The sequence below is a fragment of the Pongo abelii genome, chromosome 9 (assembly GCF_028885655.2).
Source record: "Pongo abelii isolate AG06213 chromosome 9, NHGRI_mPonAbe1-v2.0_pri, whole genome shotgun sequence".
NCBI lineage: Eukaryota > Metazoa > Chordata > Mammalia > Primates > Hominidae > Pongo > Pongo abelii.
The window spans coordinates 92,683,158-92,694,958 of NC_071994.2; the positions used below are offsets into that span (position 1 = coordinate 92,683,158).

An 11,801-nucleotide genomic window follows, 5' to 3' on the forward strand; every position below is an offset into this window, starting at 1 on the left:
TCACTGAACAGGTGCAGACTTTTTTTGCTCGTCATTATTCCCTAAATAATACAGTGTAACAACTACTTACATAGCAATTACATTGCATTAAGTATTTTAAGTAATCTAGAGATAATTAAAGTACATTGGAGGATGTGCTTAGGCTACATGCAAATACTTCCCCATCTTATGTAAGAACATCTGAGGATTATTAGCATGTAAGGATTTTGGTATCTGTGGGGAGTCCTGGAACCAATTTCCAGTCGATACTTAAGGAAAGGCTTCATACAAAATTAACGTGATCAAAATATAGGTATTTCTGATAATAAGAATATTTTACCGCACGTGTGTTTTAAAAACTTCAAAGACCTAAATAAATTTGGAGTTTGATTAAAATGTAATGAGGCTTCTGAGTATTCTGTATTTTCTGAAGCAAAAAGTGAGTCTTACTTTCTATTCTGGTAATGACATGTTCCCAGGTAACTGTCTGTAGGATGCCATCAGTGAAATTGCTAAAATCTTACAGGTTTTCAGTCCTTTTATCTGTATCATTGTCACTCTCTTAAGATCTGTGTCCATCGATAGTTTGTTCCTGAGCTAAAGAAAACTGACTGAGCCTATCAATTTGATAAGCAGTCCAATTTATAACTTTATTAAATAATATTTCTCAGTATCCCTGTTGATTTTGGTTACATTCAGTAGCCAAAATAAATAGGAATACAGGGGTAAATTTGGTAGCCTTTTAAACAGCTGTATCATATGTTTTTATCAATCATTTTGTGCATTTATTCTTTTATTCAAACAGACAATTAATGAATATCAGTTATATTTTAAGCATTGTGTACTTTCTTGGAATATACCTGTGTGTAGTACAAACACAATCCTTTTCTTGTAATTTGAGAAGCAGAAAAGATGCCTGCTATTACACTGTGAGTTTTACAAAGAAAAGTATAAGGTTTTCTGAGTGTTTAAAACAAACAGCCTAATCTAGTCCAGGAGCTAAAGAAAGAATTCCCTGAAGAAAGGTTGGAACTTACACTTGATGAAATGGGACTTAGCAGATGTGGAACAGAGCAAAGAAAATTCCAGTTCAGGGAGAAGAAACCTGTGCTCTTGCATTAACCCATCAGTTTGGATAAACACACTCAGGTATTCATTTACCTGGGCTGGCTTGGAAATCAAGGGAAAGAAAAGATACAGCATAAAAGAAAAGACATGTACAGTATTCTAAGAGAGAGTAGTTTAATGAAAATCAAAACAAATGTATACCTCCACACTTTTAAAAATGGTACAAAGTTTCATAGAAAAAGATAAAGAATGTCAAGTAGTCAGTAGGTTAGCATTCTCAGAAGTTGGTGTTTCTGATACCTTTAGTCATGTTACTGACCTATCTCTGATTCTGCGAGTGCAAAGCAAAGCAAAGCAAAGCAAAGCAAAGCAAAGCAAAGCAAAGCAAAGCAAAGTTGTAAGAGGGTAAGAGAAAGAACCAGAGAGGCTACAGATGAGAAAAGCGTTGGCCACATTAACAAAGCTTACCATGCCACATTCATAATCTAGAAACACCCCCATCTGGCCTAGAGGCCTTTCTGTATACTGAGATAATAGTGGGGAAGAGGTCTTGAGATGACACCAGTAGCCTTCTTGACACAAATAAGTAGAAAAATTTTCTTGGAGTTAACCAGCATGTCATTTCTCATTGTCCAAGAATCGTTGCAAAATCCAACAGCCCAGTTCCAACACTGCCCAACATCCACCTCCCAGTAATATCTTCCAAAAGTGAATGGCAGGGCTCGCCATGAAGAAAACACTTAGATTTTGTTGGAGTTGGGGCAATGTTGAGATCATCAGAACCAAAGAGTAGCTGTCTCAGAACTTCAAACAAGGGGAATGTACCAAGTGGTTCTTTTATTATCCCAGGAAATATGCACTGCAGGAACAAGAAAACAGTCACATGAAACCATAAAACCTAAAGTATAATAATAATAATAATAATAATAATAATAAAAGAAAGGAAAAAAAAGAAAACATAGTGTTATAAACTTCTAATGGATGTGGGCTTTACATAGTGTCTACGTATGCCAGGTTATCCCTGGAAATATGGGTCAGGACAGCAGGCACATAAAAGAAGAAATATGTCCTTAGATTTAACCATTGTGCTATTCTTCCTTATCCAGGAGACCTTACAGACTCCCAGAGCCCAGTCCCAAGAGTTGTCCACATCCAGCTCCCAGTAGTGTTTGCCAGAGGAGAAGACCCAGGCTCCCCATGCAGCAAAATAGTCAGATCTGTGAGAATGCAAAGATTCAGGTCTAAGCATCAAACTTCTCACATCCTCAAACAGCCTGATATTGTAATTGGTTACCTCCCAAGTGAAGGAAATTTCCACTGTAGAAAAAAGAGAATATTCGAGTGAAAAGCAGTTTATAAATTCTTATGTTCAGATAAGAAAGAGATTCTCACTAGAAAACACAGGTCAAGATTAGAAAGAAATTTCTGTCTGGAAAAACTGTTGGAATCAAAGAGTGTTAGGATATCTGCACAAGTAAATGGCTAAACTTCAATGATCATAATTTCTATAAACTCAAAATGTATAAATGGGAGGAAGGTCATGTCTCTGTCTAGTTAGCAAGCTTTCATAACAATTGAAAAACTGGAAGCTCTTGCACTGCGGCCAAGTCCACAGCAATAAAATTAACCTTCATTGTCTCTTCTCTGTCAGGCCAGAGCAGGAGGCTTGTGACAGGAGATGAGGTGGGGAGCCATCCTTAGACCCAAAGAAAAAAGTTATCACTTTGCCAGAAATGTTATAATCTGCCACTTAACCTAGTCAATGTATACTTAATGGAAAAATCTGAATCTGCCTTCTGAAAAGTGCAGCTTCCTTGCAAGAATTATCTGACTTTCATGCCAGATTCAGGCACAGACATCTTTTATCTGCTGGATTTATCATGATCTATCCTGGAGTTCTATCTAAGGCCTCATCAACCAACAAATCACATTCCTACCTTTCACAGATTCTCAGTTTTTGCATTGTTATATAAGTTACTCGTGTACGCTTTAGTTGATTAAAATGCACATGATTAAAATTATAAATGCTATGAAACGTCACCTGAAATGTATTTTAAAAAACACTGTCACTCAAATCAGTCATTAACTGCACTGAATTTGAAATGGAAATGTCCTGAATTAATTCAGTTCCGTATACTTCATGTAATAATTGTATACATGAAATTGTATCACGGTTGAACCATGCATGAATGGTTCTACATCCTAAAGAGCCCTTCTGCATGTTTTACTTTTCTAAGAAATTTGTTATATGGCTGATTCCACCATCTTTTATTGAGATTTGTCTGTTTGATTATAGTGAAACTATAAATATAAATACCTATTCACAGACTAATTTCTTCTAGATGAAAGATCATTACACTGGGAAAGCTGCCTGTAGAAAACCAGAATTGAAGGCATTGCATGTGGATCTCACCAAGAGGGTGACACTCACCTAGAAAGCGGTTGAACCAATCCACCAGTCCAGTGATGGGCCCTGTAGTGAGCTCTGGAGTCACAGGCTGGGGCATGTCCTGCAGCATGGACTCACTCTTGCAAGGAAGTAGGTTGAGTTGTTTAAGTTTCTGATGTCTGTGTTTAAGAAATAGATTCCAACAGAAAATGCTTCATTCAAACCCACTTCTGATATTGTAATGTACCTCCACAATCCTAGGATGGGTTTGTGGCTCTTAGGGAATCTTTCTAACTCTTCACTCCATTTCTAACCTACTGCCACTGAAAGATAAATGCCTCTCTCCCTATCTGCCACCAAATAGTTGATCTCTAATTATCATTCTGAATACTAAAAAGAGGCAATTGTATTCTCGCAACTTCTGCATTGAACTCTTCAAAACATAACCTCCTGAGTCACTTGGAAAAGTAAGAAAAGGTTAATGTCTGATAAAAGGCATAGGTAACATTCAACATACAACACAAACACATGAGTACACACACAATCACTCTGACGCATTATGGTGTTAGTAAATTATGTTTTCACTTTGTTGGAAACAGCTTGATGTTTTTCATAGCATGCCTTGTGCTGCAGCTTGCACTGATGGCCAATAACATACCTTGCCACCGTGTCTCCCAAATCCTGTAGCGAGAGAGAGAGAGAAAAATGACTTCTTTAGAAAGCTGTTATTCTTGTTGGGTGAGGTGTCTCACACCTGCAATCCCAGCACTTTGGGAGGCCAAGGTGGGTGGATCGCCTGAGGTCAGGAGTTCCAGACTAGCCTGGACAACATGGCAAAAACCCATCTCTACTAAAACTACAAAAAAATTAGCTGTGTGTGGTGGTGCATACCTTTATTCCCAGATACTAGGGAGGCTGAGGTAGGAGAACTGCTTGAACCAGGGAGGCAGAAGTTGCAGCAAGCTGAGATTGGGCCACTGGACTTCTGCCTGGATGACAGAAGACGACCCCATCTCAAAACAAACAAACAAACAAACAAGTTGCTATTCTGCCGATCTGCTCTTTAGGTTTTGAAAACTTTAGAATTACCACATACTATCACTGCAACACTTTTAAAATATATCCTCATCTCTAAGACTTACACCTGTAAGACCTATTGACATAATCTATTTGTGATAAATTCAGTACCCTAAATTTGAGTGAGAGAGAAAGGTGTGAGTAGTGACTGTGCATTGCTGCAGCTGTCTACAACGTGGTCTTTTTCAGGCCTAGTCCCCAAAGGGTAATGTGGCTCAAATCAAGAGCATTTCAAACCTAGGACTTCCCAAAAGGAGGAAGAAGGAAATGTTAGTTTTTCCCTAATTTCTGTGTTTTATCCAATGGAAACAAAAATAGAATTTTCACATGAATTTTTTTCTTCCGGGGCCTGAATGAAATGTGCTAGAGGAGGAAGCTTGTGGTAGAAAATGTTCTATGGAAATCTCGTTGCACAATTCCATAAAGCTTTCTTTCCATGATTAGGTTAGGGGTTATAATTTATCTCTACAGCCGGTGGGAATGACTCTCACCATCAATGCAGGAGATGAAGAAATAATGTCTTTGGTACCCAATGGAAGGCAAACATGTAAAGGTCAGCTGATACAAAGTGTCTCAAGGGACACCTTCAGTTCTCACCTGGAGCAGCTCCACATCTGGTTTATGACACATTTCCATTAGTCCCTGATACATGTCTTTCGAGTGTTTACCCTTTTGATCCATGTTGATCCAACTTCTCTAGAGTTGCTGAAAAATCTCTTGGTATTCCTTGTTCAGTCTCTCTAAATGTTGTTTTTCTTCTTTCTGGAGAACTGGATGTAGCTTCCTATACTCATTCCCGATCATCTGTGCCCGTAAAACCACGTCACTCTCTAGGGACATGGATTTTGTAGGCTAAATACTCAGGTCTACTTCCACGTCACAGAACCCACAAATTCATCTTCCTCATTCCTTCTTTTATTTTCCATCCTTTACAAACAGGATGATGAGTTAAGCAAGACCTTCCTTCGAAATTTATGTAATTCATCAATTCCCGAACACCTGCAAAAAAGCCCTTTAGATTTAAGTGTTTAAATATATGTCCTCTTCAATCTGAGATACCATTAGAAAACAACTAAAATTTATGATTGATTGTTAAATTGTCATCAATAATATGTGTAATCTTTGTTACTCAATTAGTTTGTAGTCTCAAACATTTGTACTTCACAGCCTAAACAATCACTCTAAGTAGGGACGTTGTTAGTATATTATAATGAGGATCAGAAGCCATCACGCAAAAAGGATCTTAGTAAAAAATTTAACCCCCATCTCTCAAACCGACTACCTCTTTTCTGTCTCCTATCTTTCTTCCCTCAGAAGCCACAGGCTCTGTATTGCCCTGCCATTCTAAGAACATGAATCTCCATTCCGTTGTGTTTCTCCTCTCAATATTGACATATTTATTCTTTCACTCCCCCAGTCATTTGTTATCCCTTCTCCTCAGCTTTTCATCGTGTTACATTTTCTCCTACTTGAGCTGGCATCATCTGCGTCCTTTGCTATCAGATTTCACCAGCACAGGCACATTGCTTAAATTACTGTTCCCACCTGCATTTTTGCCCCTGGACAACATCATATTCACCATTAAATGCCTTTATTTCTCAATTACATACTATTTAAACAATATTACATAATTCATTTATACAGAAATCTCTGCGTGAAGTACTTATTAATTTTAAGCACATACTTGTCCTTCAGAATTTAGATTTATTTTTTACTTATCTGAAAAGCATTTACAGAAAACCTGAACAATCATTCTATTGAACAGTCTGGTTGTTTTCCAGCCTATGACTAAACACATGACAAAATCTGGCATATGAGAATTTCAACTCAAGTTGCTAGTATAAATGTTGTCAGCATGCCTGTCTCAAGCTGCTCATGAGAACTCACGGTCTCATACTTACCCTCCAGAGGAAGGCTGTTCTTCTCTCCTCATTTAGATTTCTCTGATTTTCTTGAATTTTTTCCATAAAATCCTCATTTGCTTTAAGAGCTTCTCCTGCAAAAGAATTATGAGGTTGAACAACAGAAAGTCAAACACCATAGATTCCACACTCTGGGTAGTATACGCAGGCAAGGGATATAATATATAAATACATAAGAGAGGGGAAGGAAAACACAAATTTTTGACTGCTCATCCTCAATTGATATTTTTCAGTTTGAGGTTTCAGAATGTAGAACAGTTTAGCGAACTGAAGAGTGAAGATTTCCTGTAACCCGGCTAATGTTCAGTGAAACATCCTGCTTCAGAACCCACTATGCTAGCCCCCAGATTTTGTAGTGTGCTATTCCCGTACTCGTTTGTCCAGTAATATTAAATATATTTCCAAAATACGTTTCTTTGCACTTGTAGTTTTGGTAGCTTTTCAATGCCTTTAGCATTGAACAGTAGAGTCAATAATAATGACATTTACTTAATCACGCTCTGTTTCGGTCCAAGCTCCAGGAAGGAAGGTAGAGTTGCATATTTTATTCAAAATTTCATCATTGGTACCTAGAACAGCAGCTGGCACTCAGTAAAGAATGGAGTAATCACCATGATGATTCCCATTGTCCTTTTAATCTCTTTATCTCTGCCTCCCTCCAGCTTTCAGGTGATCGCAGAGCTATCTCTTACCCATTGTTCCCCAGCTGCCTCTTCAATGGGATAGTGTTTGTGAGCCCCGTGCTCCTGAGAGTTGGAGCACAGCAAACAGAGCAGACTCTTGTCCATGTCACAGAACATCTTCTTTGTTTCCCTGTGGTCCCACATATTTGTTTCTCAGAGCTCAGGAATTGCCAGAGACTGGCTTTTCTCACAATGGTCACTAAATTCTTCAGAAGAATATTGGTTTTGAAGTCCTTGTTCTGTGATGGTTCCCTGCATGCAGGGCAGTTGGTAGGACTTCGGGCTTCTTCCCAGGAAAGGCAGGGACAGGGCCTATAGAAGCTGTGCCCACAGCAGACGGTGACAGGGTCTACCAGGTAGTTCAGGCAGATGACACAAGTGAGTTCCTTCTGGAAGGCATGTGAGAAGTCTGAGTCCATTTTCCTAAGGAAAGAACGCCACAAGAATTTAATCTTCTACCCTGGAGAAACAAAGATCCAAGCAAAGTTTGAATCAGGTTGTGATTGAATAATCGTTTTTTTCTAGAGAAGAATAGGCTTTAATTTGCAATGACAGAGATAGGAAAAATAGAAACCAAGGCACTAAGAGATATCGACCTCTGTAGGAAAACGTGACTGTTCTGCAATCAACACATGGCCAGCTTTCCAAACTCTATTTTCTTACATAGAAGAATGTCGGATTTTTGGAGGGTTTAGTGTCCACCAAATTGCTTGGGCTTCAAGGGTTTCATCAACCTGTAAACTCAAGGGTTGAGTTTTGAATGGTCTGAAAATCAGTAACACTCTTAATTGCCAGTGATTGGTTTAGAGAAGGCAAGCTAACTAAGCTCTTCTACTCTCACTTTTTTATTTAACTGTAACAACCATCCATCGTGACTTTTCCAGAAGGACCCTGCTTGAAAATGTTAGAGCAGAACTCATATTTAGACCCAAATCAGAAAAAGCTAGCCTTTACTCTCCAAGATAAAACAGACAAATCGAGGTAAAGGCACTCCAAGGTAAAACAAACAATCATTGTTTTTCTAGGCTGCTATGTTAATTCAATCAATAAAATCTTTCTGGCATGTTTACTATTCCTGGACTGTCTGTTAATTTGGGGATATACTGGTTAATATTACAACATCCTTAAAAGACAGTTAATTAAAATTACAAAAAGATTGGTAAACTGTAGGGGAGTACACAAAGGATAGAAATATTTTCTAAGCTCTTTGGAAGCATTATCATTACTCTTTCACACAGTCAGAAAAATAGTAAGTATTATGCAATAATAATAGGCACTATACAATAAGTCAGAGTTTCAAATGTATGATTTGAAAAAAATGAATTTAGTTCAGGGATCAGAGCCTCACGGTGCAGTGCTGGTAGCTTTTGGAAGTCTCCAAGGCCAGTTGCAAAGCCACTCTGTGGGTTCTGGAGAAGAATGAGCTTGGCTCTTGAAGTGTCCTTATATAAATCTCTGAAGACCAACCCCTTTCTTTCAATTGACTGCATTTCAGGGGGCATAGGGGGGTGATAACATAGATGATGATTAAGTCTTTTCAAAGCAGAAGTTTTTTTTTTTTTTTGGAGGGAGTCTTGCTCTATTGACTTGCCTAGGCTGGAGTGCAGTGAAGTGATCTCGGCTCACTGCAACCCCTGCCCCCCAGGTTCAAGCAATTCTCCTGCCTCAGCCTCCCAAGTAGCTGGGATTACAGGTGCCCACTGCCATGGCTGGCTATTTTTTTTTTTTTTTGCGTTTTTAATAGAGTTTTTAGTAAAGTGCTGGGATTACAGGCATGAGCCATCGTGCCCAGGTGATTCATTTTTATTGTAATGTAAGAATTTAATCTAAGAACACTGTTGGCCTCCACTCCAGAAGGGACATTTCTCCTGCTCCTCATGCTCCAGATGAAGCCTTCCAAGGGCCTCTCAGCAACCACAGGATGTAGGATTCCCTCCTATATTACCTGGCATTGCTCATCCCAGCTCAAGGGGTAAAGGAGGGAAAGCCTAGAAAGCTCCATCTCAGGGACCTCCCTGGGCCAAGGTAGTGTAGGACATGTTGCTCTCAGGTAAATTGAAATGTATTTCTACTTGACAAAGTAATGATGGCAGGGCTTCATCTGAATGCATTTATTCTACCACTCATGGAGAGGAGTGTCATGCCATGTTAGACACATGAGAACATTCTCTGCCTAGTTACCAGTGGCTCCAGATCTTCATGCAGTTATGGAAACCCATGCTGCAGATTGTGGAGAAGCAGCTCAGACCTCGTGCAGACAAGAATTCTTCGAGAACCACCTTGGTTATAAAAGGCTCTCAGGCCCAGCAACAGTCTGAGCTGGATGAGAGATAGAGCAAAGCTCCCAGGAGCAGCAGAAGCTGTAAGGGAGGGAAAAGGGAAGGAAGAAACCCTAGATTCCAGGATATCCCCCTTATGTCTATGAGAATCTCAGCACCCACAAGGCCACTGTGCCTTTTTCTGACTCGTCTTGGATCCAGGAGCTTTCCTGGGTTGAGCCATCAGGGATAGGACAGGAGATGCCATTTGGCTCTAGGAGCAGAGGAGAGAAACTCAGCAGGAAGAGTGTCTCTATGGGAGGAAAATTCAGTTGAGCACGTTTGTAGGGTCACAGGGCTGGATATGGGTAGAGTCTAGCATACATGTTTAGAAGCCACAGTTCCCCCAGATCTTCTGATTCTAACAAGTACACAGAGCCAATCAAATGAAGGAGGGGCGGGTCAAGGGAATTCAGGGACAAGGGGAATGAAGGATGATTAGTTGCAGGAGGATGCTGTTGAGGTCAATAGGCAGACATTCTCCTCTCCTCTTATACTGAGAAACAAGTAATGAAGCTTAAAAGTGTTGCTTGTGCTCTGTGCCAAAGGCAGCAGAGCACTTGTCTTTGGTCTCTATATACACTTGACATATTTACTTTTAGTATTCCCAGTAAGGTTTTGATTCATTTCACACGGAATAACACTCACCTACCATGCTCAAATTGCCATACATATTATGAAACTTTACTGATCATAAATAAGTTACTCTCAACCTTGAGGTCTGGCTTCAATCTTCTGTATTCTCATTCCTCCTCCTTTATATCAGAAGCTTCATAATAGACAATGGGGGCAAATATGGTGTGGAGAAATAATCAGTTTAGATTGAGATATTTTTAATGTAGTTATCTCTTCCTAAAAACTAGGAAAAAGCTGAAATACATGAAATAGCCACCTGCCTTAGTTTCTAGCCTCCTTTAGGTATCTGTCCAAATATATTCTATACTATGTCTTTTCTGAGCATGATATTATAAATTCAATTTTGGGCTGGGCACGGTGGCTCAAGCCTGTAATCCCAGCACTTTGGGAGGCCGAGTCGGGCAGATCACGAGGTCAGGAGATGGAGACCATCCTGGCTAACACGGTGAAACCCCGTCTCTACTAATAATACAAAAAAAAATTAGCCTGGCGTGGTGGCGGGTGCCTGTAGTCCCAGCTACTCTGGAGGCTGAGGCAGGAGAATGGCGTAAACCCGGGAGGTGGAGCTTGCAGTGAGCTGAGATCGCGCCACTGCACTCCAGCCTGGGAGACAGAGCGAGACTCTGTCTCAAAAACAAAAACAAAACAAAACAAAACAAAAATCAATTTTGTCTATGATACTTTCTTCATTTTCCTTTCCTGCGCTATTTTTCTCTAAAGCACTTATCACAATGCGTCACTCTATCAATTTTTTTTTTTCAAAACAGGGTCTTGCTCTGTCATCTAGGCTTAAGCATGGTGCAATTCCAGCTCACTGCAGCCTTGACTTCCCAGACTCAAGCAATCCTCTCCTCTAAGCCAGTGTCTGAGAATACAGGAACATGCCACAACCCCAGCTAATTTTGTTTATCTTTTCTTAGAGATGGGCTCTCACTTTGTTCTTGAGGCTGGTCTTGAACTGCTAAGCACAAGTGATCCTCCTGCTTCAGAATCCTGAAGTGCTGGTATTACAGGCCACAGCCACTGTGCCAGCTTCACTTTTTCAATGTTGTATTTTGACTCGTTGACTTGTGTTTCTCACCCTGCAACCTCATTCGCTCTTTAGGTGCAAGAAAATCTGTCGCATTTGTTCATTTCTGCATTGGCTGAGAATGCTTATTAAGACACAGTAGCCACTTGATATTTTGAAGAAAAAAGTATTGTAATTTATATCCTTAAGGATATCACCTTTAAAGAATCGAGAGGACTTATAATATAAATAATTAAGCTGATGATATCTCTCTCTTTCACACAGAGCCAATTTCTTTCTTAGTGCTTGGGAGTGTGTTTAATATTATTTGTTTTTACTTTTCCATCAGGAAATCTTTACTTCTTTCAGAATGTATATGTAATTTCATTTCATCTCTTCTCTTCATAGGATTCATTTTATGTTTGAATCAGTAAATGATCCATACAGATTCTTCAGCCATGCATCTAGGCCCCATCTTGAACTACCCTATGCTACCTTTTCTGCTACATCTCTAAGCACTGCCTCTCTCATCACATATGTGTTAATCACATATGTGAACTATGTGGAAATCCAATAGTACAATGGTTTATCTAGTATATAGTTTCCAGCTTCCCCCGCCCCAATTTACCTGCCTGAAATTCCAAGAAATTTTCTATTAATTTTTTTATGTAATGTAGTTTAATTTTATTTAGAAAATTAGAGAATTTAGTTTTAAAGCTT

At 39.4% G+C, this 11,801-nt stretch overlaps 1 pseudogene; it reads right to left on the minus strand.

The window, feature by feature from the left end:
* LOC129048873 (tripartite motif-containing protein 43B-like) lies at positions 1-7,537 on the minus strand (annotated as a pseudogene).
* Between the last annotated feature and the right edge of the window lie 4,264 nt (positions 7,538-11,801).